General features: G+C 54.8%; 55 non-coding genes across 55 annotated transcripts; 44 read left to right on the plus strand and 11 right to left on the minus strand.

Moving 5' to 3' along the window:
• Positions 1-96: 96 nt before the first annotated feature.
• On the minus strand, positions 97-168 carry Trnag-ucc. The gene has a single exon. It is a non-coding gene; the product is annotated as a tRNA-Gly (tRNA).
• A 341-nt stretch (positions 169-509) lies between these two features.
• Trnag-gcc lies at positions 510-580 on the plus strand. The gene has a single exon. It is a non-coding gene; the product is annotated as a tRNA-Gly (tRNA).
• A 293-nt stretch (positions 581-873) lies between these two features.
• Trnat-cgu lies at positions 874-946 on the plus strand. Its single transcript has one exon. It is a non-coding gene; the product is annotated as a tRNA-Thr (tRNA).
• Positions 947-1227: 281 nt separating this feature from the next.
• On the plus strand, positions 1228-1299 carry Trnae-uuc. The gene has a single exon. It is a non-coding gene; the product is annotated as a tRNA-Glu (tRNA).
• Positions 1300-1497: 198 nt separating this feature from the next.
• Trnai-aau lies at positions 1498-1571 on the plus strand. Its single transcript has one exon. It is a non-coding gene; the product is annotated as a tRNA-Ile (tRNA).
• A 576-nt stretch (positions 1572-2147) lies between these two features.
• On the minus strand, positions 2148-2219 carry Trnag-ucc. The gene has a single exon. It is a non-coding gene; the product is annotated as a tRNA-Gly (tRNA).
• A 341-nt stretch (positions 2220-2560) lies between these two features.
• Positions 2561-2631, plus strand: Trnag-gcc. Its single transcript has one exon. It is a non-coding gene; the product is annotated as a tRNA-Gly (tRNA).
• Positions 2632-2924: 293 nt separating this feature from the next.
• On the plus strand, positions 2925-2997 carry Trnam-cau. The gene has a single exon. It is a non-coding gene; the product is annotated as a tRNA-Met (tRNA).
• A 281-nt stretch (positions 2998-3278) lies between these two features.
• Trnae-uuc lies at positions 3279-3350 on the plus strand. Its single transcript has one exon. It is a non-coding gene; the product is annotated as a tRNA-Glu (tRNA).
• Positions 3351-3548: 198 nt separating this feature from the next.
• Positions 3549-3622, plus strand: Trnai-aau. The gene has a single exon. It is a non-coding gene; the product is annotated as a tRNA-Ile (tRNA).
• A 576-nt stretch (positions 3623-4198) lies between these two features.
• On the minus strand, positions 4199-4270 carry Trnag-ucc. Its single transcript has one exon. It is a non-coding gene; the product is annotated as a tRNA-Gly (tRNA).
• Positions 4271-4611: 341 nt separating this feature from the next.
• Positions 4612-4682, plus strand: Trnag-gcc. Its single transcript has one exon. It is a non-coding gene; the product is annotated as a tRNA-Gly (tRNA).
• A 293-nt stretch (positions 4683-4975) lies between these two features.
• Trnam-cau lies at positions 4976-5048 on the plus strand. Its single transcript has one exon. It is a non-coding gene; the product is annotated as a tRNA-Met (tRNA).
• A 281-nt stretch (positions 5049-5329) lies between these two features.
• Positions 5330-5401, plus strand: Trnae-uuc. The gene has a single exon. It is a non-coding gene; the product is annotated as a tRNA-Glu (tRNA).
• Positions 5402-5599: 198 nt separating this feature from the next.
• Trnai-aau lies at positions 5600-5673 on the plus strand. The gene has a single exon. It is a non-coding gene; the product is annotated as a tRNA-Ile (tRNA).
• A 576-nt stretch (positions 5674-6249) lies between these two features.
• Trnag-ucc lies at positions 6250-6321 on the minus strand. Its single transcript has one exon. It is a non-coding gene; the product is annotated as a tRNA-Gly (tRNA).
• Positions 6322-6662: 341 nt separating this feature from the next.
• Positions 6663-6733, plus strand: Trnag-gcc. Its single transcript has one exon. It is a non-coding gene; the product is annotated as a tRNA-Gly (tRNA).
• A 293-nt stretch (positions 6734-7026) lies between these two features.
• Positions 7027-7099, plus strand: Trnam-cau. The gene has a single exon. It is a non-coding gene; the product is annotated as a tRNA-Met (tRNA).
• A 281-nt stretch (positions 7100-7380) lies between these two features.
• On the plus strand, positions 7381-7452 carry Trnae-uuc. Its single transcript has one exon. It is a non-coding gene; the product is annotated as a tRNA-Glu (tRNA).
• Positions 7453-7650: 198 nt separating this feature from the next.
• Positions 7651-7724, plus strand: Trnai-aau. Its single transcript has one exon. It is a non-coding gene; the product is annotated as a tRNA-Ile (tRNA).
• A 576-nt stretch (positions 7725-8300) lies between these two features.
• Trnag-ucc lies at positions 8301-8372 on the minus strand. The gene has a single exon. It is a non-coding gene; the product is annotated as a tRNA-Gly (tRNA).
• A 341-nt stretch (positions 8373-8713) lies between these two features.
• On the plus strand, positions 8714-8784 carry Trnag-gcc. The gene has a single exon. It is a non-coding gene; the product is annotated as a tRNA-Gly (tRNA).
• A 293-nt stretch (positions 8785-9077) lies between these two features.
• Positions 9078-9150, plus strand: Trnam-cau. The gene has a single exon. It is a non-coding gene; the product is annotated as a tRNA-Met (tRNA).
• A 281-nt stretch (positions 9151-9431) lies between these two features.
• Trnae-uuc lies at positions 9432-9503 on the plus strand. The gene has a single exon. It is a non-coding gene; the product is annotated as a tRNA-Glu (tRNA).
• A 198-nt stretch (positions 9504-9701) lies between these two features.
• On the plus strand, positions 9702-9775 carry Trnai-aau. The gene has a single exon. It is a non-coding gene; the product is annotated as a tRNA-Ile (tRNA).
• A 576-nt stretch (positions 9776-10351) lies between these two features.
• Trnag-ucc lies at positions 10352-10423 on the minus strand. Its single transcript has one exon. It is a non-coding gene; the product is annotated as a tRNA-Gly (tRNA).
• Positions 10424-10764: 341 nt separating this feature from the next.
• Positions 10765-10835, plus strand: Trnag-gcc. The gene has a single exon. It is a non-coding gene; the product is annotated as a tRNA-Gly (tRNA).
• Positions 10836-11128: 293 nt separating this feature from the next.
• On the plus strand, positions 11129-11201 carry Trnam-cau. Its single transcript has one exon. It is a non-coding gene; the product is annotated as a tRNA-Met (tRNA).
• A 281-nt stretch (positions 11202-11482) lies between these two features.
• Trnae-uuc lies at positions 11483-11554 on the plus strand. Its single transcript has one exon. It is a non-coding gene; the product is annotated as a tRNA-Glu (tRNA).
• Positions 11555-11752: 198 nt separating this feature from the next.
• Trnai-aau lies at positions 11753-11826 on the plus strand. The gene has a single exon. It is a non-coding gene; the product is annotated as a tRNA-Ile (tRNA).
• A 576-nt stretch (positions 11827-12402) lies between these two features.
• Trnag-ucc lies at positions 12403-12474 on the minus strand. Its single transcript has one exon. It is a non-coding gene; the product is annotated as a tRNA-Gly (tRNA).
• A 341-nt stretch (positions 12475-12815) lies between these two features.
• Positions 12816-12886, plus strand: Trnag-gcc. Its single transcript has one exon. It is a non-coding gene; the product is annotated as a tRNA-Gly (tRNA).
• Positions 12887-13179: 293 nt separating this feature from the next.
• Positions 13180-13252, plus strand: Trnam-cau. Its single transcript has one exon. It is a non-coding gene; the product is annotated as a tRNA-Met (tRNA).
• A 281-nt stretch (positions 13253-13533) lies between these two features.
• Trnae-uuc lies at positions 13534-13605 on the plus strand. Its single transcript has one exon. It is a non-coding gene; the product is annotated as a tRNA-Glu (tRNA).
• A 198-nt stretch (positions 13606-13803) lies between these two features.
• Positions 13804-13877, plus strand: Trnai-aau. The gene has a single exon. It is a non-coding gene; the product is annotated as a tRNA-Ile (tRNA).
• Positions 13878-14463: 586 nt separating this feature from the next.
• Positions 14464-14535, minus strand: Trnag-ucc. The gene has a single exon. It is a non-coding gene; the product is annotated as a tRNA-Gly (tRNA).
• A 341-nt stretch (positions 14536-14876) lies between these two features.
• On the plus strand, positions 14877-14947 carry Trnag-gcc. Its single transcript has one exon. It is a non-coding gene; the product is annotated as a tRNA-Gly (tRNA).
• A 293-nt stretch (positions 14948-15240) lies between these two features.
• Trnam-cau lies at positions 15241-15313 on the plus strand. The gene has a single exon. It is a non-coding gene; the product is annotated as a tRNA-Met (tRNA).
• A 281-nt stretch (positions 15314-15594) lies between these two features.
• On the plus strand, positions 15595-15666 carry Trnae-uuc. Its single transcript has one exon. It is a non-coding gene; the product is annotated as a tRNA-Glu (tRNA).
• A 198-nt stretch (positions 15667-15864) lies between these two features.
• Positions 15865-15938, plus strand: Trnai-aau. Its single transcript has one exon. It is a non-coding gene; the product is annotated as a tRNA-Ile (tRNA).
• A 586-nt stretch (positions 15939-16524) lies between these two features.
• Positions 16525-16596, minus strand: Trnag-ucc. The gene has a single exon. It is a non-coding gene; the product is annotated as a tRNA-Gly (tRNA).
• A 341-nt stretch (positions 16597-16937) lies between these two features.
• On the plus strand, positions 16938-17008 carry Trnag-gcc. The gene has a single exon. It is a non-coding gene; the product is annotated as a tRNA-Gly (tRNA).
• Positions 17009-17301: 293 nt separating this feature from the next.
• Trnam-cau lies at positions 17302-17374 on the plus strand. The gene has a single exon. It is a non-coding gene; the product is annotated as a tRNA-Met (tRNA).
• Positions 17375-17655: 281 nt separating this feature from the next.
• On the plus strand, positions 17656-17727 carry Trnae-uuc. The gene has a single exon. It is a non-coding gene; the product is annotated as a tRNA-Glu (tRNA).
• Positions 17728-17925: 198 nt separating this feature from the next.
• Trnai-aau lies at positions 17926-17999 on the plus strand. Its single transcript has one exon. It is a non-coding gene; the product is annotated as a tRNA-Ile (tRNA).
• A 576-nt stretch (positions 18000-18575) lies between these two features.
• Trnag-ucc lies at positions 18576-18647 on the minus strand. The gene has a single exon. It is a non-coding gene; the product is annotated as a tRNA-Gly (tRNA).
• Positions 18648-18988: 341 nt separating this feature from the next.
• Positions 18989-19059, plus strand: Trnag-gcc. Its single transcript has one exon. It is a non-coding gene; the product is annotated as a tRNA-Gly (tRNA).
• A 293-nt stretch (positions 19060-19352) lies between these two features.
• On the plus strand, positions 19353-19425 carry Trnam-cau. Its single transcript has one exon. It is a non-coding gene; the product is annotated as a tRNA-Met (tRNA).
• A 281-nt stretch (positions 19426-19706) lies between these two features.
• Positions 19707-19778, plus strand: Trnae-uuc. Its single transcript has one exon. It is a non-coding gene; the product is annotated as a tRNA-Glu (tRNA).
• Positions 19779-19976: 198 nt separating this feature from the next.
• On the plus strand, positions 19977-20050 carry Trnai-aau. Its single transcript has one exon. It is a non-coding gene; the product is annotated as a tRNA-Ile (tRNA).
• A 576-nt stretch (positions 20051-20626) lies between these two features.
• On the minus strand, positions 20627-20698 carry Trnag-ucc. The gene has a single exon. It is a non-coding gene; the product is annotated as a tRNA-Gly (tRNA).
• Positions 20699-21039: 341 nt separating this feature from the next.
• On the plus strand, positions 21040-21110 carry Trnag-gcc. The gene has a single exon. It is a non-coding gene; the product is annotated as a tRNA-Gly (tRNA).
• A 293-nt stretch (positions 21111-21403) lies between these two features.
• Positions 21404-21476, plus strand: Trnam-cau. The gene has a single exon. It is a non-coding gene; the product is annotated as a tRNA-Met (tRNA).
• A 281-nt stretch (positions 21477-21757) lies between these two features.
• Trnae-uuc lies at positions 21758-21829 on the plus strand. The gene has a single exon. It is a non-coding gene; the product is annotated as a tRNA-Glu (tRNA).
• A 198-nt stretch (positions 21830-22027) lies between these two features.
• On the plus strand, positions 22028-22101 carry Trnai-aau. The gene has a single exon. It is a non-coding gene; the product is annotated as a tRNA-Ile (tRNA).
• Positions 22102-22505: the final 404 nt, after the last annotated feature.

Genomic DNA, 22505 nt, shown 5'->3' on the forward strand with positions numbered 1-22505 from the left:
CACACTAAGGGCTGGTATGCAGCGAGTAAGAGGGCGAAAAAACAATAGTTTAAGAGCGCGTGGCAAAAGTACTCATACGCGAAATTAAAAGCCTGCTGCGGTGGCCGGGAATCGAACCCGGATCAACTGCTTGGAAGGCAACTATGCTGACCATTACACCACCACCGCACAAGCGAGCGCCCCGCCACCGCGCTGAGTCGACTTCCCGCCTGTCGGCAGCGGCCGAAGGTGATCGTACCCGGCAGGCGCATTTCGAGGCAGGCTAGGGGAGCACATCCAGACGCATTCGGACAGCGTATCCGCGCACATTTCGCATCCTTTGGCAAGAGTCGGCGCCGGCGGCGCAAGAGTACGCAGAGGACCGCGTTCTGGCGGCATCTTTAAGCAGTGCAGTGCAGGATTCAGCGTCTGCAGCATCTTCTCCACAGAATGCTACGGCGCTTGACGGCAGTCCCACTTTCCCTTGAGACATCTGCTCGGGAAGCAGCGTGAAGGTACCGCTGGCCCGAGCATCGGTGGTTCAGTGGTAGAATGCTCGCCTGCCACGCGGGCGGCCCGGGTTCGATTCCCGGCCGATGCATCATTTTGTTTTTTCTCCGGTAGGGGTGCTGCGTGTCTTTCGCACTCGAACTGCGTGAGCCATGAGAATGAACCGCGGGATTCCGTGTGGAAAGAACCAATCACGCAGCGCGGACGACTGCTCGTTTGGACTCCTGCGTGCTATTGTACATACTGGCGTCGGCCTAGCATCGCAAGTTGCCTGCCGCGCCGTGAATGCACGTGTAGCAACAGAAAAAATGAGCCAGGGAGTGCAGACTCTCTACCACTTGTATTCGGTACTTACCAAGATTCCAGAAGGTCTAACGATCGCCTGCCTCGGTAGCGCAGTAGGCAGCGCGTAAGTCTCGTAATCTTAAGGTCGTGAGTTCGATCCTCACCCGGGGCATCTAATTTTCTGTGACTGAAGGTGGTGCTGTTGCTAGGGCGCCAACTTATTTCTTGTTTGTTATCCGCAACGTTTCAACGCTTCAGCGGGAAAATGTTTACTTCCTGTTATTGCTACATACAGCTTCCCTATTCCTCTTCTCCCAGCAGAGCATGAAGCCAAAAGCATTGCTCTGCGACGTTTGAGGTGCGCGCCTTGCCAGTCAGTATGTGCAAAGATGCTCGCAAAGAGAGCGACAATGCGACAAGCGACCGTACGAACGGTCGAATGAAACGGCCGCATCCGGTGTGGTCTAGTGGCTAGGATACCTGGCTTTCACCCAGGAGGCCCGGGTTCGATTCCCGGTACCGGAACGGAATTTTTTCCACACGAATCGTGACAAGTTTGAGCTGTCCGAGCGGCCGTTTCCCGTCCTGCTCGCAATATAGCTACTGTTTCGTGACCGTCAGCAGAATATAGACTAGGGAAGCAGACACACGACGACCATAGGAATGGTGTATGGCTTCATGCCACCTGATTCCAGCGTAGGGCTGAGCAACTGCATCTGCCGAGGCCCGTTAGCTCAGTTGGTTAGAGCGTCGTGCTAATAACGCGAAGGTCGTGGGTTCGATCCCCCCACGGGCCACTTCTCTTTTACTACTGCGAAAAGGCAGCGCCGATTTCAGCTGGCGAGTGTGATGACCAAATGATCATCACCCTGCGTGGAAGTTGACAGAGGATCCGAACCCGACTCGTCGGGAAGCACTACAGCATTCACTCGGCAATGGCCATAATATCTTGAATACACTGGTTAGAGAAAATGTCCGATTGCCGATGCGTAACAACTTTGGCCCTTGTCAGTACTTGGGCGGGTGAGCGCATGGGAACACAGGGCAGTATTGGCAGTTTTACTTCCTATTTTTGTTTCTCCTTTGTTTTCGGAGCTACAGCCCGATTCGGCCAGGGAGACGCCACCGTGAAATGAAGGGGGCGTGCTGTGTGTCCATCGCCTCGCCTCGCCTCTCCTTACCTCTCTCAGTCGTTTCTCGTGCTTGTCGTTTTGATATAGGCCGATTTGAGAGCGTCAGCTCTCGCGTCAGCTGAGCAAAGTCGAGACAAGTCGAGACACACTAAGGGCTGGTATGCAGCGAGTAAGAGGGCGAAAAAACAATAGTTTAAGAGCGCGTGGCAAAAGTACTCATACGCGAAATTAAAAGCCTGCTGCGGTGGCCGGGAATCGAACCCGGATCAACTGCTTGGAAGGCAACTATGCTGACCATTACACCACCACCGCACAAGCGAGCGCCCCGCCACCGCGCTGAGTCGGCTTCCCGCCTGTCGGCAGCGGCCGAAGGTGATCGTACCCGGCAGGCGCATTTCGAGGCAGGCTAGGGGAGCACATCCAGACGCATTCGGACAGCGTATCCGCGCACATTTCGCATCCTTTGGCAAGAGTCGGCGCCGGCGGCGCAAGAGTACGCAGAGGACCGCGTTCTGGCGGCATCTTTAAGCAGTGCAGTGCAGGATTCAGCGTCTGCAGCATCTTCTCCACAGAATGCTACGGCGCTTGACGGCAGTCCCACTTTCCCTTGAGACATCTGCTCGGGAAGCAGCGTGAAGGTACCGCTGGCCCGAGCATCGGTGGTTCAGTGGTAGAATGCTCGCCTGCCACGCGGGCGGCCCGGGTTCGATTCCCGGCCGATGCATCATTTTGTTTTTTCTCCGGTAGGGGTGCTGCGTGTCTTTCGCACTCGAACTGCGTGAGCCATGAGAATGAACCGCGGGATTCCGTGTGGAAAGAACCAATCATGCAGCGCGGACGACTGCTCGTTTGGACTCCTGCGTGCTATTGTACATACTGGCGTCGGCCTAGCATCGCAAGTTGCCTGCCGCGCCGTGAATGCACGTGTAGCAACAGAAAAAATGAGCCAGGGAGTGCAGACTCTCTACCACTTGTATTCGGTACTTACCAAGATTCCAGAAGGTCTAACGATCGCCTGCCTCGGTAGCGCAGTAGGCAGCGCGTAAGTCTCATAATCTTAAGGTCGTGAGTTCGATCCTCACCCGGGGCATCTAATTTTCTGTGACTGAAGGTGGTGCTGTTGCTAGGGCGCCAACTTATTTCTTGTTTGTTATCCGCAACGTTTCAACGCTTCAGCGGGAAAATGTTTACTTCCTGTTATTGCTACATACAGCTTCCCTATTCCTCTTCTCCCAGCAGAGCATGAAGCCAAAAGCATTGCTCTGCGACGTTTGAGGTGCGCGCCTTGCCAGTCAGTATGTGCAAAGATGCTCGCAAAGAGAGCGACAATGCGACAAGCGACCGTACGAACGGTCGAATGAAACGGCCGCATCCGGTGTGGTCTAGTGGCTAGGATACCTGGCTTTCACCCAGGAGGCCCGGGTTCGATTCCCGGTACCGGAACGGAATTTTTTCCACACGAATCGTGACAAGTTTGAGCTGTCCGAGCGGCCGTTTCCCGTCCTGCTCGCAATATAGCTACTGTTTCGTGACCGTCAGCAGAATATAGACTAGGGAAGCAGACACACGACGACCATAGGAATGGTGTATGGCTTCATGCCACCTGATTCCAGCGTAGGGCTGAGCAACTGCATCTGCCGAGGCCCGTTAGCTCAGTTGGTTAGAGCGTCGTGCTAATAACGCGAAGGTCGTGGGTTCGATCCCCCCACGGGCCACTTCTCTTTTACTACTGCAAAAAGGCAGCGCCGATTTCAGCTGGCGAGTGTGATGACCAAATGATCATCACCCTGCGTGGAAGTTGACAGAGGATCCGAACCCGACTCGTCGGGAAGCACTACAGCATTCACTCGGCAATGGCCATAATATCTTGAATACACTGGTTAGAGAAAATGTCCGATTGCCGATGCGTAACAACTTTGGCCCTTGTCAGTACTTGGGCGGGTGAGCGCATGGGAACACAGGGCAGTATTGGCAGTTTTACTTCCTATTTTTGTTTCTCCTTTGTTTTCGGAGCTACAGCCCGATTCGGCCAGGGAGACGCCACCGTGAAATGAAGGGGGCGTGCTGTGTGTCCATCGCCTCGCCTCGCCTCTCCTTACCTCTCTCAGTCGTTTCTCGTGCTTGTCGTTTTGATATAGGCCGATTTGAGAGCGTCAGCTCTCGCGTCAGCTGAGCAAAGTCGAGACAAGTCGAGACACACTAAGGGCTGGTATGCAGCGAGTAAGAGGGCGAAAAAACAATAGTTTAAGAGCGCGTGGCAAAAGTACTCATACGCGAAATTAAAAGCCTGCTGCGGTGGCCGGGAATCGAACCCGGATCAACTGCTTGGAAGGCAACTATGCTGACCATTACACCACCACCGCACAAGCGAGCGCCCCGCCACCGCGCTGAGTCGGCTTCCCGCCTGTCGGCAGCGGCCGAAGGTGATCGTACCCGGCAGGCGCATTTCGAGGCAGGCTAGGGGAGCACATCCAGACGCATTCGGACAGCGTATCCGCGCACATTTCGCATCCTTTGGCAAGAGTCGGCGCCGGCGGCGCAAGAGTACGCAGAGGACCGCGTTCTGGCGGCATCTTTAAGCAGTGCAGTGCAGGATTCAGCGTCTGCAGCATCTTCTCCACAGAATGCTACGGCGCTTGACGGCAGTCCCACTTTCCCTTGAGACATCTGCTCGGGAAGCAGCGTGAAGGTACCGCTGGCCCGAGCATCGGTGGTTCAGTGGTAGAATGCTCGCCTGCCACGCGGGCGGCCCGGGTTCGATTCCCGGCCGATGCATCATTTTGTTTTTTCTCCGGTAGGGGTGCTGCGTGTCTTTCGCACTCGAACTGCGTGAGCCATGAGAATGAACCGCGGGATTCCGTGTGGAAAGAACCAATCATGCAGCGCGGACGACTGCTCGTTTGGACTCCTGCGTGCTATTGTACATACTGGCGTCGGCCTAGCATCGCAAGTTGCCTGCCGCGCCGTGAATGCACGTGTAGCAACAGAAAAAATGAGCCAGGGAGTGCAGACTCTCTACCACTTGTATTCGGTACTTACCAAGATTCCAGAAGGTCTAACGATCGCCTGCCTCGGTAGCGCAGTAGGCAGCGCGTAAGTCTCATAATCTTAAGGTCGTGAGTTCGATCCTCACCCGGGGCATCTAATTTTCTGTGACTGAAGGTGGTGCTGTTGCTAGGGCGCCAACTTATTTCTTGTTTGTTATCCGCAACGTTTCAACGCTTCAGCGGGAAAATGTTTACTTCCTGTTATTGCTACATACAGCTTCCCTATTCCTCTTCTCCCAGCAGAGCATGAAGCCAAAAGCATTGCTCTGCGACGTTTGAGGTGCGCGCCTTGCCAGTCAGTATGTGCAAAGATGCTCGCAAAGAGAGCGACAATGCGACAAGCGACCGTACGAACGGTCGAATGAAACGGCCGCATCCGGTGTGGTCTAGTGGCTAGGATACCTGGCTTTCACCCAGGAGGCCCGGGTTCGATTCCCGGTACCGGAACGGAATTTTTTCCACACGAATCGTGACAAGTTTGAGCTGTCCGAGCGGCCGTTTCCCGTCCTGCTCGCAATATAGCTACTGTTTCGTGACCGTCAGCAGAATATAGACTAGGGAAGCAGACACACGACGACCATAGGAATGGTGTATGGCTTCATGCCACCTGATTCCAGCGTAGGGCTGAGCAACTGCATCTGCCGAGGCCCGTTAGCTCAGTTGGTTAGAGCGTCGTGCTAATAACGCGAAGGTCGTGGGTTCGATCCCCCCACGGGCCACTTCTCTTTTACTACTGCGAAAAGGCAGCGCCGATTTCAGCTGGCGAGTGTGATGACCAAATGATCATCACCCTGCGTGGAAGTTGACAGAGGATCCGAACCCGACTCGTCGGGAAGCACTACAGCATTCACTCGGCAATGGCCATAATATCTTGAATACACTGGTTAGAGAAAATGTCCGATTGCCGATGCGTAACAACTTTGGCCCTTGTCAGTACTTGGGCGGGTGAGCGCATGGGAACACAGGGCAGTATTGGCAGTTTTACTTCCTATTTTTGTTTCTCCTTTGTTTTCGGAGCTACAGCCCGATTCGGCCAGGGAGACGCCACCGTGAAATGAAGGGGGCGTGCTGTGTGTCCATCGCCTCGCCTCGCCTCTCCTTACCTCTCTCAGTCGTTTCTCGTGCTTGTCGTTTTGATATAGGCCGATTTGAGAGCGTCAGCTCTCGCGTCAGCTGAGCAAAGTCGAGACAAGTCGAGACACACTAAGGGCTGGTATGCAGCGAGTAAGAGGGCGAAAAAACAATAGTTTAAGAGCGCGTGGCAAAAGTACTCATACGCGAAATTAAAAGCCTGCTGCGGTGGCCGGGAATCGAACCCGGATCAACTGCTTGGAAGGCAACTATGCTGACCATTACACCACCACCGCACAAGCGAGCGCCCCGCCACCGCGCTGAGTCGGCTTCCCGCCTGTCGGCAGCGGCCGAAGGTGATCGTACCCGGCAGGCGCATTTCGAGGCAGGCTAGGGGAGCACATCCAGACGCATTCGGACAGCGTATCCGCGCACATTTCGCATCCTTTGGCAAGAGTCGGCGCCGGCGGCGCAAGAGTACGCAGAGGACCGCGTTCTGGCGGCATCTTTAAGCAGTGCAGTGCAGGATTCAGCGTCTGCAGCATCTTCTCCACAGAATGCTACGGCGCTTGACGGCAGTCCCACTTTCCCTTGAGACATCTGCTCGGGAAGCAGCGTGAAGGTACCGCTGGCCCGAGCATCGGTGGTTCAGTGGTAGAATGCTCGCCTGCCACGCGGGCGGCCCGGGTTCGATTCCCGGCCGATGCATCATTTTGTTTTTTCTCCGGTAGGGGTGCTGCGTGTCTTTCGCACTCGAACTGCGTGAGCCATGAGAATGAACCGCGGGATTCCGTGTGGAAAGAACCAATCATGCAGCGCGGACGACTGCTCGTTTGGACTCCTGCGTGCTATTGTACATACTGGCGTCGGCCTAGCATCGCAAGTTGCCTGCCGCGCCGTGAATGCACGTGTAGCAACAGAAAAAATGAGCCAGGGAGTGCAGACTCTCTACCACTTGTATTCGGTACTTACCAAGATTCCAGAAGGTCTAACGATCGCCTGCCTCGGTAGCGCAGTAGGCAGCGCGTAAGTCTCATAATCTTAAGGTCGTGAGTTCGATCCTCACCCGGGGCATCTAATTTTCTGTGACTGAAGGTGGTGCTGTTGCTAGGGCGCCAACTTATTTCTTGTTTGTTATCCGCAACGTTTCAACGCTTCAGCGGGAAAATGTTTACTTCCTGTTATTGCTACATACAGCTTCCCTATTCCTCTTCTCCCAGCAGAGCATGAAGCCAAAAGCATTGCTCTGCGACGTTTGAGGTGCGCGCCTTGCCAGTCAGTATGTGCAAAGATGCTCGCAAAGAGAGCGACAATGCGACAAGCGACCGTACGAACGGTCGAATGAAACGGCCGCATCCGGTGTGGTCTAGTGGCTAGGATACCTGGCTTTCACCCAGGAGGCCCGGGTTCGATTCCCGGTACCGGAACGGAATTTTTTCCACACGAATCGTGACAAGTTTGAGCTGTCCGAGCGGCCGTTTCCCGTCCTGCTCGCAATATAGCTACTGTTTCGTGACCGTCAGCAGAATATAGACTAGGGAAGCAGACACACGACGACCATAGGAATGGTGTATGGCTTCATGCCACCTGATTCCAGCGTAGGGCTGAGCAACTGCATCTGCCGAGGCCCGTTAGCTCAGTTGGTTAGAGCGTCGTGCTAATAACGCGAAGGTCGTGGGTTCGATCCCCCCACGGGCCACTTCTCTTTTACTACTGCGAAAAGGCAGCGCCGATTTCAGCTGGCGAGTGTGATGACCAAATGATCATCACCCTGCGTGGAAGTTGACAGAGGATCCGAACCCGACTCGTCGGGAAGCACTACAGCATTCACTCGGCAATGGCCATAATATCTTGAATACACTGGTTAGAGAAAATGTCCGATTGCCGATGCGTAACAACTTTGGCCCTTGTCAGTACTTGGGCGGGTGAGCGCATGGGAACACAGGGCAGTATTGGCAGTTTTACTTCCTATTTTTGTTTCTCCTTTGTTTTCGGAGCTACAGCCCGATTCGGCCAGGGAGACGCCACCGTGAAATGAAGGGGGCGTGCTGTGTGTCCATCGCCTCGCCTCGCCTCTCCTTACCTCTCTCAGTCGTTTCTCGTGCTTGTCGTTTTGATATAGGCCGATTTGAGAGCGTCAGCTCTCGCGTCAGCTGAGCAAAGTCGAGACAAGTCGAGACACACTAAGGGCTGGTATGCAGCGAGTAAGAGGGCGAAAAAACAATAGTTTAAGAGCGCGTGGCAAAAGTACTCATACGCGAAATTAAAAGCCTGCTGCGGTGGCCGGGAATCGAACCCGGATCAACTGCTTGGAAGGCAACTATGCTGACCATTACACCACCACCGCACAAGCGAGCGCCCCGCCACCGCGCTGAGTCGGCTTCCCGCCTGTCGGCAGCGGCCGAAGGTGATCGTACCCGGCAGGCGCATTTCGAGGCAGGCTAGGGGAGCACATCCAGACGCATTCGGACAGCGTATCCGCGCACATTTCGCATCCTTTGGCAAGAGTCGGCGCCGGCGGCGCAAGAGTACGCAGAGGACCGCGTTCTGGCGGCATCTTTAAGCAGTGCAGTGCAGGATTCAGCGTCTGCAGCATCTTCTCCACAGAATGCTACGGCGCTTGACGGCAGTCCCACTTTCCCTTGAGACATCTGCTCGGGAAGCAGCGTGAAGGTACCGCTGGCCCGAGCATCGGTGGTTCAGTGGTAGAATGCTCGCCTGCCACGCGGGCGGCCCGGGTTCGATTCCCGGCCGATGCATCATTTTGTTTTTTCTCCGGTAGGGGTGCTGCGTGTCTTTCGCACTCGAACTGCGTGAGCCATGAGAATGAACCGCGGGATTCCGTGTGGAAAGAACCAATCATGCAGCGCGGACGACTGCTCGTTTGGACTCCTGCGTGCTATTGTACATACTGGCGTCGGCCTAGCATCGCAAGTTGCCTGCCGCGCCGTGAATGCACGTGTAGCAACAGAAAAAATGAGCCAGGGAGTGCAGACTCTCTACCACTTGTATTCGGTACTTACCAAGATTCCAGAAGGTCTAACGAACGCCTGCCTCGGTAGCGCAGTAGGCAGCGCGTAAGTCTCATAATCTTAAGGTCGTGAGTTCGATCCTCACCCGGGGCATCTAATTTTCTGTGACTGAAGGTGGTGCTGTTGCTAGGGCGCCAACTTATTTCTTGTTTGTTATCCGCAACGTTTCAACGCTTCAGCGGGAAAATGTTTACTTCCTGTTATTGCTACATACAGCTTCCCTATTCCTCTTCTCCCAGCAGAGCATGAAGCCAAAAGCATTGCTCTGCGACGTTTGAGGTGCGCGCCTTGCCAGTCAGTATGTGCAAAGATGCTCGCAAAGAGAGCGACAATGCGACAAGCGACCGTACGAACGGTCGAATGAAACGGCCGCATCCGGTGTGGTCTAGTGGCTAGGATACCTGGCTTTCACCCAGGAGGCCCGGGTTCGATTCCCGGTACCGGAACGGAATTTTTTCCACACGAATCGTGACAAGTTTGAGCTGTCCGAGCGGCCGTTTCCCGTCCTGCTCGCAATATAGCTACTGTTTCGTGACCGTCAGCAGAATATAGACTAGGGAAGCAGACACACGACGACCATAGGAATGGTGTATGGCTTCATGCCACCTGATTCCAGCGTAGGGCTGAGCAACTGCATCTGCCGAGGCCCGTTAGCTCAGTTGGTTAGAGCGTCGTGCTAATAACGCGAAGGTCGTGGGTTCGATCCCCCCACGGGCCACTTCTCTTTTACTACTGCGAAAAGGCAGCGCCGATTTCAGCTGGCGAGTGTGATGACCAAATGATCATCACCCTGCGTGGAAGTTGACAGAGGATCCGAACCCGACTCGTCGGGAAGCACTACAGCATTCACTCGGCAATGGCCATAATATCTTGAATACACTGGTTAGAGAAAATGTCCGATTGCCGATGCGTAACAACTTTGGCCCTTGTCAGTACTTGGGCGGGTGAGCGCATGGGAACACAGGGCAGTATTGGCAGTTTTACTTCCTATTTTTGTTTCTCCTTTGTTTTCGGAGCTACAGCCCGATTCGGCCAGGGAGACGCCACCGTGAAATGAAGGGGGCGTGCTGTGTGTCCATCGCCTCGCCTCGCCTCTCCTTACCTCTCTCAGTCGTTTCTCGTGCTTGTCGTTTTGATATAGGCCGATTTGAGAGCGTCAGCTCTCGCGTCAGCTGAGCAAAGTCGAGACAAGTCGAGACACACTAAGGGCTGGTATGCAGCGAGTAAGAGGGCGAAAAAACAATAGTTTAAGAGCGCGTGGCAAAAGTACTCATACGCGAAATTAAAAGCCTGCTGCGGTGGCCGGGAATCGAACCCGGATCAACTGCTTGGAAGGCAACTATGCTGACCATTACACCACCACCGCACAAGCGAGCGCCCCGCCACCGCGCTGAGTCGGCTTCCCGCCTGTCGGCAGCGGCCGAAGGTGATCGTACCCGGCAGGCGCATTTCGAGGCAGGCTAGGGGAGCACATCCAGACGCATTCGGACAGCGTATCCGCGCACATTTCGCATCCTTTGGCAAGAGTCGGCGCCGGCGGCGCAAGAGTACGCAGAGGACCGCGTTCTGGCGGCATCTTTAAGCAGTGCAGTGCAGGATTCAGCGTCTGCAGCATCTTCTCCACAGAATGCTACGGCGCTTGACGGCAGTCCCACTTTCCCTTGAGACATCTGCTCGGGAAGCAGCGTGAAGGTACCGCTGGCCCGAGCATCGGTGGTTCAGTGGTAGAATGCTCGCCTGCCACGCGGGCGGCCCGGGTTCGATTCCCGGCCGATGCATCATTTTGTTTTTTCTCCGGTAGGGGTGCTGCGTGTCTTTCGCACTCGAACTGCGTGAGCCATGAGAATGAACCGCGGGATTCCGTGTGGAAAGAACCAATCATGCAGCGCGGACGACTGCTCGTTTGGACTCCTGCGTGCTATTGTACATACTGGCGTCGGCCTAGCATCGCAAGTTGCCTGCCGCGCCGTGAATGCACGTGTAGCAACAGAAAAAATGAGCCAGGGAGTGCAGACTCTCTACCACTTGTATTCGGTACTTACCAAGATTCCAGAAGGTCTAACGATCGCCTGCCTCGGTAGCGCAGTAGGCAGCGCGTAAGTCTCATAATCTTAAGGTCGTGAGTTCGATCCTCACCCGGGGCATCTAATTTTCTGTGACTGAAGGTGGTGCTGTTGCTAGGGCGCCAACTTATTTCTTGTTTGTTATCCGCAACGTTTCAACGCTTCAGCGGGAAAATGTTTACTTCCTGTTATTGCTACATACAGCTTCCCTATTCCTCTTCTCCCAGCAGAGCATGAAGCCAAAAGCATTGCTCTGCGACGTTTGAGGTGCGCGCCTTGCCAGTCAGTATGTGCAAAGATGCTCGCAAAGAGAGCGACAATGCGACAAGCGACCGTACGAACGGTCGAATGAAACGGCCGCATCCGGTGTGGTCTAGTGGCTAGGATACCTGGCTTTCACCCAGGAGGCCCGGGTTCGATTCCCGGTACCGGAACGGAATTTTTTCCACACGAATCGTGACAAGTTTGAGCTGTCCGAGCGGCCGTTTCCCGTCCTGCTCGCAATATAGCTACTGTTTCGTGACCGTCAGCAGAATATAGACTAGGGAAGCAGACACACGACGACCATAGGAATGGTGTATGGCTTCATGCCACCTGATTCCAGCGTAGGGCTGAGCAACTGCATCTGCCGAGGCCCGTTAGCTCAGTTGGTTAGAGCGTCGTGCTAATAACGCGAAGGTCGTGGGTTCGATCCCCCCACGGGCCACTTCTCTTTTACTACTGCGAAAAGGCAGCGCCGATTTCAGCTGGCGAGTGTGATGACCAAATGATCATCACCCTGCGTGGAAGTTGACAGAGGATCCGAACCCGACTCGTCGGGAAGCACTACAGCATTCACTCGGCAATGGCCATAATATCTTGAATACACTGGTTAGAGAAAATGTCCGATTGCCGATGCGTAACAACTTTGGCCCTTGTCAGTACTTGGGCGGGTGAGCGCATGGGAACACAGGGCAGTATTGGCAGTTTTACTTCCTATTTTTGTTTCTCCTTTGTTTTCGGAGCTACAGCCCGATTCGGCCAGGGAGACGCCACCGTGAAATGAAGGGGGCGTGCTGTGTGTCCATCGCCTCGCCTCGCCTCTCCTTACCTCTCTCAGTCGTTTCTCGTGCTTGTCGTTTTGATATAGGCCGATTTGAGAGCGTCAGCTCTCGCGTCAGCTGAGCAAAGTCGAGACAAGTCGAGACACACTAAGGGCTGGTATGCAGCGAGTAAGAGGGCGAAAAAACAATAGTTTAAGAGCGCGTGGCAAAAGTACTCATACGCGAAATTAAAAGCCTGCTGCGGTGGCCGGGAATCGAACCCGGATCAACTGCTTGGAAGGCAACTATGCTGACCATTACACCACCACCGCACAAGCGAGCGCCCCGCCACCGCGCTGAGTCGGCTTCCCGCCTGTCGGCAGCGGCCGAAGGTGATCGTACCCGGCAGGCGCATTTCGAGGCAGGCTAGGGGAGCACATCCAGACGCATTCGGACAGCGTATCCGCGCACATTTCGCATCCTTTGGCAAGAGTCGGCGCCGGCGGCGCAAGAGTACGCAGAGGACCGCGTTCTGGCGGCATCTTTAAGCAGTGCAGTGCAGGATTCAGCGTCTGCAGCATCTTCTCCACAGAATGCTACGGCGCTTGACGGCAGTCCCACTTTCCCTTGAGACATCTGCTCGGGAAGCAGCGTGAAGGTACCGCTGGCCCGAGCATCGGTGGTTCAGTGGTAGAATGCTCGCCTGCCACGCGGGCGGCCCGGGTTCGATTCCCGGCCGATGCATCATTTTGTTTTTTCTCCGGTAGGGGTGCTGCGTGTCTTTCGCACTCGAACTGCGTGAGCCATGAGAATGAACCGCGGGATTCCGTGTGGAAAGAACCAATCATGCAGCGCGGACGACTGCTCGTTTGGACTCCTGCGTGCTATTGTACATACTGGCGTCGGCCTAGCATCGCAAGTTGCCTGCCGCGCCGTGAATGCACGTGTAGCAACAGAAAAAATGAGCCAGGGAGTGCAGACTCTCTACCACTTGTATTCGGTACTTACCAAGATTCCAGAAGGTCTAACGATCGCCTGCCTCGGTAGCGCAGTAGGCAGCGCGTAAGTCTCATAATCTTAAGGTCGTGAGTTCGATCCTCACCCGGGGCATCTAATTTTCTGTGACTGAAGGTGGTGCTGTTGCTAGGGCGCCAACTTATTTCTTGTTTGTTATCCGCAACGTTTCAACGTTTCAGCGGGAAAATGTTTACTTCCTGTTATTGCTACATACAGCTTCCCTATTCCTCCTCTCCCAGCAGAGCATGAAGCCAAAAGCATTGCTCTGCGACGTTTGAGGTGCGCGCCTTGCCAGTCAGTATGTGCAAAGATGCTCGCAAAGAGAGCGACAATGCGACAAGCGACCGTACGAACGGTCGAATGAAACGGCCGCATCCGGTGTGGTCTAGTGGCTAGGATACCTGGCTTTCACCCAGGAGGCCCGGGTTCGATTCCCGGTACCGGAACGGAATTTTTTCCACACGAATCGTGACAAGTTTGAGCTGTCCGAGCGGCCGTTTCCCGTCCTGCTCGCAATATAGCTACTGTTTCGTGACCGTCAGCAGAATATAGACTAGGGAAGCAGACACACGACGACCATAGGAATGGTGTATGGCTTCATGCCACCTGATTCCAGCGTAGGGCTGAGCAACTGCATCTGCCGAGGCCCGTTAGCTCAGTTGGTTAGAGCGTCGTGCTAATAACGCGAAGGTCGTGGGTTCGATCCCCCCACGGGCCACTTCTCTTTTACTACTGCGAAAAGGCAGCGCCGATTTCAGCTGGCGAGTGTGATGACCAAATGATCATCACCCTGCGTGGAAGTTGACAGAGGATCCGAACCCGACTCGTCGGGAAGCACTACAGCATTCACTCGGCAATGGCCATAATATCTTGAATACACTGGTTAGAGAAAATGAAAGAAAATGTCCGATTGCCGATGCGTAACAACTTTGGCCCTTGTCAGTACTTGGGCGGGTGAGCGCATGGGAACACAGGGCAGTATTGGCAGTTTTACTTCCTATTTTTGTTTCTCCTTTGTTTTCGGAGCTACAGCCCGATTCGGCCAGGGAGACGCCACCGTGAAATGAAGGGGGCGTGCTGTGTGTCCATCGCCTCGCCTCGCCTCTCCTTACCTCTCTCAGTCGTTTCTCGTGCTTGTCGTTTTGATATAGGCCGATTTGAGAGCGTCAGCTCTCGCGTCAGCTGAGCAAAGTCGAGACAAGTCGAGACACACTAAGGGCTGGTATGCAGCGAGTAAGAGGGCGAAAAAACAATAGTTTAAGAGCGCGTGGCAAAAGTACTCATACGCGAAATTAAAAGCCTGCTGCGGTGGCCGGGAATCGAACCCGGATCAACTGCTTGGAAGGCAACTATGCTGACCATTACACCACCACCGCACAAGCGAGCGCCCCGCCACCGCGCTGAGTCGGCTTCCCGCCTGTCGGCAGCGGCCGAAGGTGATCGTACCCGGCAGGCGCATTTCGAGGCAGGCTAGGGGAGCACATCCAGACGCATTCGGACAGCGTATCCGCGCACATTTCGCATCCTTTGGCAAGAGTCGGCGCCGGCGGCGCAAGAGTACGCAGAGGACCGCGTTCTGGCGGCATCTTTAAGCAGTGCAGTGCAGGATTCAGCGTCTGCAGCATCTTCTCCACAGAATGCTACGGCGCTTGACGGCAGTCCCACTTTCCCTTGAGACATCTGCTCGGGAAGCAGCGTGAAGGTACCGCTGGCCCGAGCATCGGTGGTTCAGTGGTAGAATGCTCGCCTGCCACGCGGGCGGCCCGGGTTCGATTCCCGGCCGATGCATCATTTTGTTTTTTCTCCGGTAGGGGTGCTGCGTGTCTTTCGCACTCGAACTGCGTGAGCCATGAGAATGAACCGCGGGATTCCGTGTGGAAAGAACCAATCATGCAGCGCGGACGACTGCTCGTTTGGACTCCTGCGTGCTATTGTACATACTGGCGTCGGCCTAGCATCGCAAGTTGCCTGCCGCGCCGTGAATGCACGTGTAGCAACAGAAAAAATGAGCCAGGGAGTGCAGACTCTCTACCACTTGTATTCGGTACTTACCAAGATTCCAGAAGGTCTAACGATCGCCTGCCTCGGTAGCGCAGTAGGCAGCGCGTAAGTCTCATAATCTTAAGGTCGTGAGTTCGATCCTCACCCGGGGCATCTAATTTTCTGTGACTGAAGGTGGTGCTGTTGCTAGGGCGCCAACTTATTTCTTGTTTGTTATCCGCAACGTTTCAACGCTTCAGCGGGAAAATGTTTACTTCCTGTTATTGCTACATACAGCTTCCCTATTCCTCTTCTCCCAGCAGAGCATGAAGCCAAAAGCATTGCTCTGCGACGTTTGAGGTGCGCGCCTTGCCAGTCAGTATGTGCAAAGATGCTCGCAAAGAGAGCGACAATGCGACAAGCGACCGTACGAACGGTCGAATGAAACGGCCGCATCCGGTGTGGTCTAGTGGCTAGGATACCTGGCTTTCACCCAGGAGGCCCGGGTTCGATTCCCGGTACCGGAACGGAATTTTTTCCACACGAATCGTGACAAGTTTGAGCTGTCCGAGCGGCCGTTTCCCGTCCTGCTCGCAATATAGCTACTGTTTCGTGACCGTCAGCAGAATATAGACTAGGGAAGCAGACACACGACGACCATAGGAATGGTGTATGGCTTCATGCCACCTGATTCCAGCGTAGGGCTGAGCAACTGCATCTGCCGAGGCCCGTTAGCTCAGTTGGTTAGAGCGTCGTGCTAATAACGCGAAGGTCGTGGGTTCGATCCCCCCACGGGCCACTTCTCTTTTACTACTGCGAAAAGGCAGCGCCGATTTCAGCTGGCGAGTGTGATGACCAAATGATCATCACCCTGCGTGGAAGTTGACAGAGGATCCGAACCCGACTCGTCGGGAAGCACTACAGCATTCACTCGGCAATGGCCATAATATCTTGAATACACTGGTTAGAGAAAATGAAAGAAAATGTCCGATTGCCGATGCGTAACAACTTTGGCCCTTGTCAGTACTTGGGCGGGTGAGCGCATGGGAACACAGGGCAGTATTGGCAGTTTTACTTCCTATTTTTGTTTCTCCTTTGTTTTCGGAGCTACAGCCCGATTCGGCCAGGGAGACGCCACCGTGAAATGAAGGGGGCGTGCTGTGTGTCCATCGCCTCGCCTCGCCTCTCCTTACCTCTCTCAGTCGTTTCTCGTGCTTGTCGTTTTGATATAGGCCGATTTGAGAGCGTCAGCTCTCGCGTCAGCTGAGCAAAGTCGAGACAAGTCGAGACACACTAAGGGCTGGTATGCAGCGAGTAAGAGGGCGAAAAAACAATAGTTTAAGAGCGCGTGGCAAAAGTACTCATACGCGAAATTAAAAGCCTGCTGCGGTGGCCGGGAATCGAACCCGGATCAACTGCTTGGAAGGCAACTATGCTGACCATTACACCACCACCGCACAAGCGAGCGCCCCGCCACCGCGCTGAGTCGGCTTCCCGCCTGTCGGCAGCGGCCGAAGGTGATCGTACCCGGCAGGCGCATTTCGAGGCAGGCTAGGGGAGCACATCCAGACGCATTCGGACAGCGTATCCGCGCACATTTCGCATCCTTTGGCAAGAGTCGGCGCCGGCGGCGCAAGAGTACGCAGAGGACCGCGTTCTGGCGGCATCTTTAAGCAGTGCAGTGCAGGATTCAGCGTCTGCAGCATCTTCTCCACAGAATGCTACGGCGCTTGACGGCAGTCCCACTTTCCCTTGAGACATCTGCTCGGGAAGCAGCGTGAAGGCACCGCTGGCCCGAGCATCGGTGGTTCAGTGGTAGAATGCTCGCCTGCCACGCGGGCGGCCCGGGTTCGATTCCCGGCCGATGCATCATTTTGTTTTTTCTCCGGTAGGGGTGCTGCGTGTCTTTCGCACTCGAACTGCGTGAGCCATGAGAATGAACCGCGGGATTCCGTGTGGAAAGAACCAATCATGCAGCGCGGACGACTGCTCGTTTGGACTCCTGCGTGCTATTGTACATACTGGCGTCGGCCTAGCATCGCAAGTTGCCTGCCGCGCCGTGAATGCACGTGTAGCAACAGAAAAAATGAGCCAGGGAGTGCAGACTCTCTACCACTTGTATTCGGTACTTACCAAGATTCCAGAAGGTCTAACGATCGCCTGCCTCGGTAGCGCAGTAGGCAGCGCGTAAGTCTCATAATCTTAAGGTCGTGAGTTCGATCCTCACCCGGGGCATCTAATTTTCTGTGACTGAAGGTGGTGCTGTTGCTAGGGCGCCAACTTATTTCTTGTTTGTTATCCGCAACGTTTCAACGCTTCAGCGGGAAAATGTTTACTTCCTGTTATTGCTACATACAGCTTCCCTATTCCTCTTCTCCCAGCAGAGCATGAAGCCAAAAGCATTGCTCTGCGACGTTTGAGGTGCGCGCCTTGCCAGTCAGTATGTGCAAAGATGCTCGCAAAGAGAGCGACAATGCGACAAGCGACCGTACGAACGGTCGAATGAAACGGCCGCATCCGGTGTGGTCTAGTGGCTAGGATACCTGGCTTTCACCCAGGAGGCCCGGGTTCGATTCCCGGTACCGGAACGGAATTTTTTCCACACGAATCGTGACAAGTTTGAGCTGTCCGAGCGGCCGTTTCCCGTCCTGCTCGCAATATAGCTACTGTTTCGTGACCGTCAGCAGAATATAGACTAGGGAAGCAGACACACGACGACCATAGGAATGGTGTATGGCTTCATGCCACCTGATTCCAGCGTAGGGCTGAGCAACTGCATCTGCCGAGGCCCGTTAGCTCAGTTGGTTAGAGCGTCGTGCTAATAACGCGAAGGTCGTGGGTTCGATCCCCCCACGGGCCACTTCTCTTTTACTACTGCGAAAAGGCAGCGCCGATTTCAGCTGGCGAGTGTGATGACCAAATGATCATCACCCTGCGTGGAAGTTGACAGAGGATCCGAACCCGACTCGTCGGGAAGCACTACAGCATTCACTCGGCAATGGCCATAATATCTTGAATACACTGGTTAGAGAAAATGTCCGATTGCCGATGCGTAACAACTTTGGCCCTTGTCAGTACTTGGGCGGGTGAGCGCATGGGAACACAGGGCAGTATTGGCAGTTTTACTTCCTATTTTTGTTTCTCCTTTGTTTTCGGAGCTACAGCCCGATTCGGCCAGGGAGACGCCACCGTGAAATGAAGGGGGCGTGCTGTGTGTCCATCGCCTCGCCTCGCCTCTCCTTACCTCTCTCAGTCGTTTCTCGTGCTTGTCGTTTTGATATAGGCCGATTTGAGAGCGTCAGCTCTCGCGTCAGCTGAGCAAAGTCGAGACAAGTCGAGACACACTAAGGGCTGGTATGCAGCGAGTAAGAGGGCGAAAAAACAATAGTTTAAGAGCGCGTGGCAAAAGTACTCATACGCGAAATTAAAAGCCTGCTGCGGTGGCCGGGAATCGAACCCGGATCAACTGCTTGGAAGGCAACTATGCTGACCATTACACCACCACCGCACAAGCGAGCGCCCCGCCACCGCGCTGAGTCGGCTTCCCGCCTGTCGGCAGCGGCCGAAGGTGATCGTACCCGGCAGGCGCATTTCGAGGCAGGCTAGGGGAGCACATCCAGACGCATTCGGACAGCGTATCCGCGCACATTTCGCATCCTTTGGCAAGAGTCGGCGCCGGCGGCGCAAGAGTACGCAGAGGACCGCGTTCTGGCGGCATCTTTAAGCAGTGCAGTGCAGGATTCAGCGTCTGCAGCATCTTCTCCACAGAATGCTACGGCGCTTGACGGCAGTCCCACTTTCCCTTGAGACATCTGCTCGGGAAGCAGCGTGAAGGTACCGCTGGCCCGAGCATCGGTGGTTCAGTGGTAGAATGCTCGCCTGCCACGCGGGCGGCCCGGGTTCGATTCCCGGCCGATGCATCATTTTGTTTTTTCTCCGGTAGGGGTGCTGCGTGTCTTTCGCACTCGAACTGCGTGAGCCATGAGAATGAACCGCGGGATTCCGTGTGGAAAGAACCAATCATGCAGCGCGGACGACTGCTCGTTTGGACTCCTGCGTGCTATTGTACATACTGGCGTCGGCCTAGCATCGCAAGTTGCCTGCCGCGCCGTGAATGCACGTGTAGCAACAGAAAAAATGAGCCAGGGAGTGCAGACTCTCTACCACTTGTATTCGGTACTTACCAAGATTCCAGAAGGTCTAACGATCGCCTGCCTCGGTAGCGCAGTAGGCAGCGCGTAAGTCTCATAATCTTAAGGTCGTGAGTTCGATCCTCACCCGGGGCATCTAATTTTCTGTGACTGAAGGTGGTGCTGTTGCTAGGGCGCCAACTTATTTCTTGTTTGTTATCCGCAACGTTTCAACGCTTCAGCGGGAAAATGTTTACTTCCTGTTATTGCTACATACAGCTTCCCTATTCCTCTTCTCCCAGCAGAGCATGAAGCCAAAAGCATTGCTCTGCGACGTTTGAGGTGCGCGCCTTGCCAGTCAGTATGTGCAAAGATGCTCGCAAAGAGAGCGACAATGCGACAAGCGACCGTACGAACGGTCGAATGAAACGGCCGCATCCGGTGTGGTCTAGTGGCTAGGATACCTGGCTTTCACCCAGGAGGCCCGGGTTCGATTCCCGGTACCGGAACGGAATTTTTTCCACACGAATCGTGACAAGTTTGAGCTGTCCGAGCGGCCGTTTCCCGTCCTGCTCGCAATATAGCTACTGTTTCGTGACCGTCAGCAGAATATAGACTAGGGAAGCAGACACACGACGACCATAGGAATGGTGTATGGCTTCATGCCACCTGATTCCAGCGTAGGGCTGAGCAACTGCATCTGCCGAGGCCCGTTAGCTCAGTTGGTTAGAGCGTCGTGCTAATAACGCGAAGGTCGTGGGTTCGATCCCCCCACGGGCCACTTCTCTTTTACTACTGCGAAAAGGCAGCGCCGATTTCAGCTGGCGAGTGTGATGACCAAATGATCATCACCCTGCGTGGAAGTTGACAGAGGATCCGAACCCGACTCGTCGGGAAGCACTACAGCATTCACTCGGCAATGGCCATAATATCTTGAATACACTGGTTAGAGAAAATGTCCGATTGCCGATGCGTAACAACTTTGGCCCTTGTCAGTACTTGGGCGGGTGAGCGCATGGGAACACAGGGCAGTATTGGCAGTTTTACTTCCTATTTTTGTTTCTCCTTTGTTTTCGGAGCTACAGCCCGATTCGGCCAGGGAGACGCCACCGTGAAATGAAGGGGGCGTGCTGTGTGTCCATCGCCTCGCCTCGCCTCTCCTTACCTCTCTCAGTCGTTTCTCGTGCTTGTCGTTTTGATATAGGCCGATTTGAGAGCGTCAGCTCTCGCGTCAGCTGAGCAAAGTCGAGACAAGTCGAGACACACTAAGGGCTGGTATGCAGCGAGTAAGAGGGCGAAAAAACAATAGTTTAAGAGCGCGTGGCAAAAGTACTCATACGCGAAATTAAAAGCCTGCTGCGGTGGCCGGGAATCGAACCCGGATCAACTGCTTGGAAGGCAACTATGCTGACCATTACACCACCACCGCACAAGCGAGCGCCCCGCCACCGCGCTGAGTCGGCTTCCCGCCTGTCGGCAGCGGCCGAAGGTGATCGTACCCGGCAGGCGCATTTCGAGGCAGGCTAGGGGAGCACATCCAGACGCATTCGGACAGCGTATCCGCGCACATTTCGCATCCTTTGGCAAGAGTCGGCGCCGGCGGCGCAAGAGTACGCAGAGGACCGCGTTCTGGCGGCATCTTTAAGCAGTGCAGTGCAGGATTCAGCGTCTGCAGCATCTTCTCCACAGAATGCTACGGCGCTTGACGGCAGTCCCACTTTCCCTTGAGACATCTGCTCGGGAAGCAGCGTGAAGGTACCGCTGGCCCGAGCATCGGTGGTTCAGTGGTAGAATGCTCGCCTGCCACGCGGGCGGCCCGGGTTCGATTCCCGGCCGATGCATCATTTTGTTTTTTCTCCGGTAGGGGTGCTGCGTGTCTTTCGCACTCGAACTGCGTGAGCCATGAGAATGAACCGCGGGATTCCGTGTGGAAAGAACCAATCATGCAGCGCGGACGACTGCTCGTTTGGACTCCTGCGTGCTATTGTACATACTGGCGTCGGCCTAGCATCGCAAGTTGCCTGCCGCGCCGTGAATGCACGTGTAGCAACAGAAAAAATGAGCCAGGGAGTGCAGACTCTCTACCACTTGTATTCGGTACTTACCAAGATTCCAGAAGGTCTAACGATCGCCTGCCTCGGTAGCGCAGTAGGCAGCGCGTAAGTCTCATAATCTTAAGGTCGTGAGTTCGATCCTCACCCGGGGCATCTAATTTTCTGTGACTGAAGGTGGTGCTGTTGCTAGGGCGCCAACTTATTTCTTGTTTGTTATCCGCAACGTTTCAACGCTTCAGCGGGAAAATGTTTACTTCCTGTTATTGCTACATACAGCTTCCCTATTCCTCTTCTCCCAGCAGAGCATGAAGCCAAAAGCATTGCTCTGCGACGTTTGAGGTGCGCGCCTTGCCAGTCAGTATGTGCAAAGATGCTCGCAAAGAGAGCGACAATGCGACAAGCGACCGTACGAACGGTCGAATGAAACGGCCGCATCCGGTGTGGTCTAGTGGCTAGGATACCTGGCTTTCACCCAGGAGGCCCGGGTTCGATTCCCGGTACCGGAACGGAATTTTTTCCACACGAATCGTGACAAGTTTGAGCTGTCCGAGCGGCCGTTTCCCGTCCTGCTCGCAATATAGCTACTGTTTCGTGACCGTCAGCAGAATATAGACTAGGGAAGCAGACACACGACGACCATAGGAATGGTGTATGGCTTCATGCCACCTGATTCCAGCGTAGGGCTGAGCAACTGCATCTGCCGAGGCCCGTTAGCTCAGTTGGTTAGAGCGTCGTGCTAATAACGCGAAGGTCGTGGGTTCGATCCCCCCACGGGCCACTTCTCTTTTACTACTGCGAAAAGGCAGCGCCGATTTCAGCTGGCGAGTGTGATGACCAAATGATCATCACCCTGCGTGGAAGTTGACAGAGGATCCGAACCCGACTCGTCGGGAAGCACTACAGCATTCACTCGGCAATGGCCATAATATCTTGAATACACTGGTTAGAGAAAATGTCCGATTGCCGATGCGTAACAACTTTGGCCCTTGTCAGTACTTGGGCGGGTGAGCGCATGGGAACACAGGGCAGTATTGGCAGTTTTACTTCCTATTTTTGTTTCTCCTTTGTTTTCGGAGCTACAGCCCGATTCGGCCAGGGAGACGCCACCGTGAAATGAAGGGGGCGTGCTGTGTGTCCATCGCCTCGCCTCGCCTCTCCTTACCTCTCTCAGTCGTTTCTCGT

Source organism: Schistocerca americana, unplaced genomic scaffold (assembly GCF_021461395.2).
Source record: "Schistocerca americana isolate TAMUIC-IGC-003095 unplaced genomic scaffold, iqSchAmer2.1 HiC_scaffold_116, whole genome shotgun sequence".
NCBI classification, from domain to species: domain Eukaryota; kingdom Metazoa; phylum Arthropoda; class Insecta; order Orthoptera; family Acrididae; genus Schistocerca; species Schistocerca americana.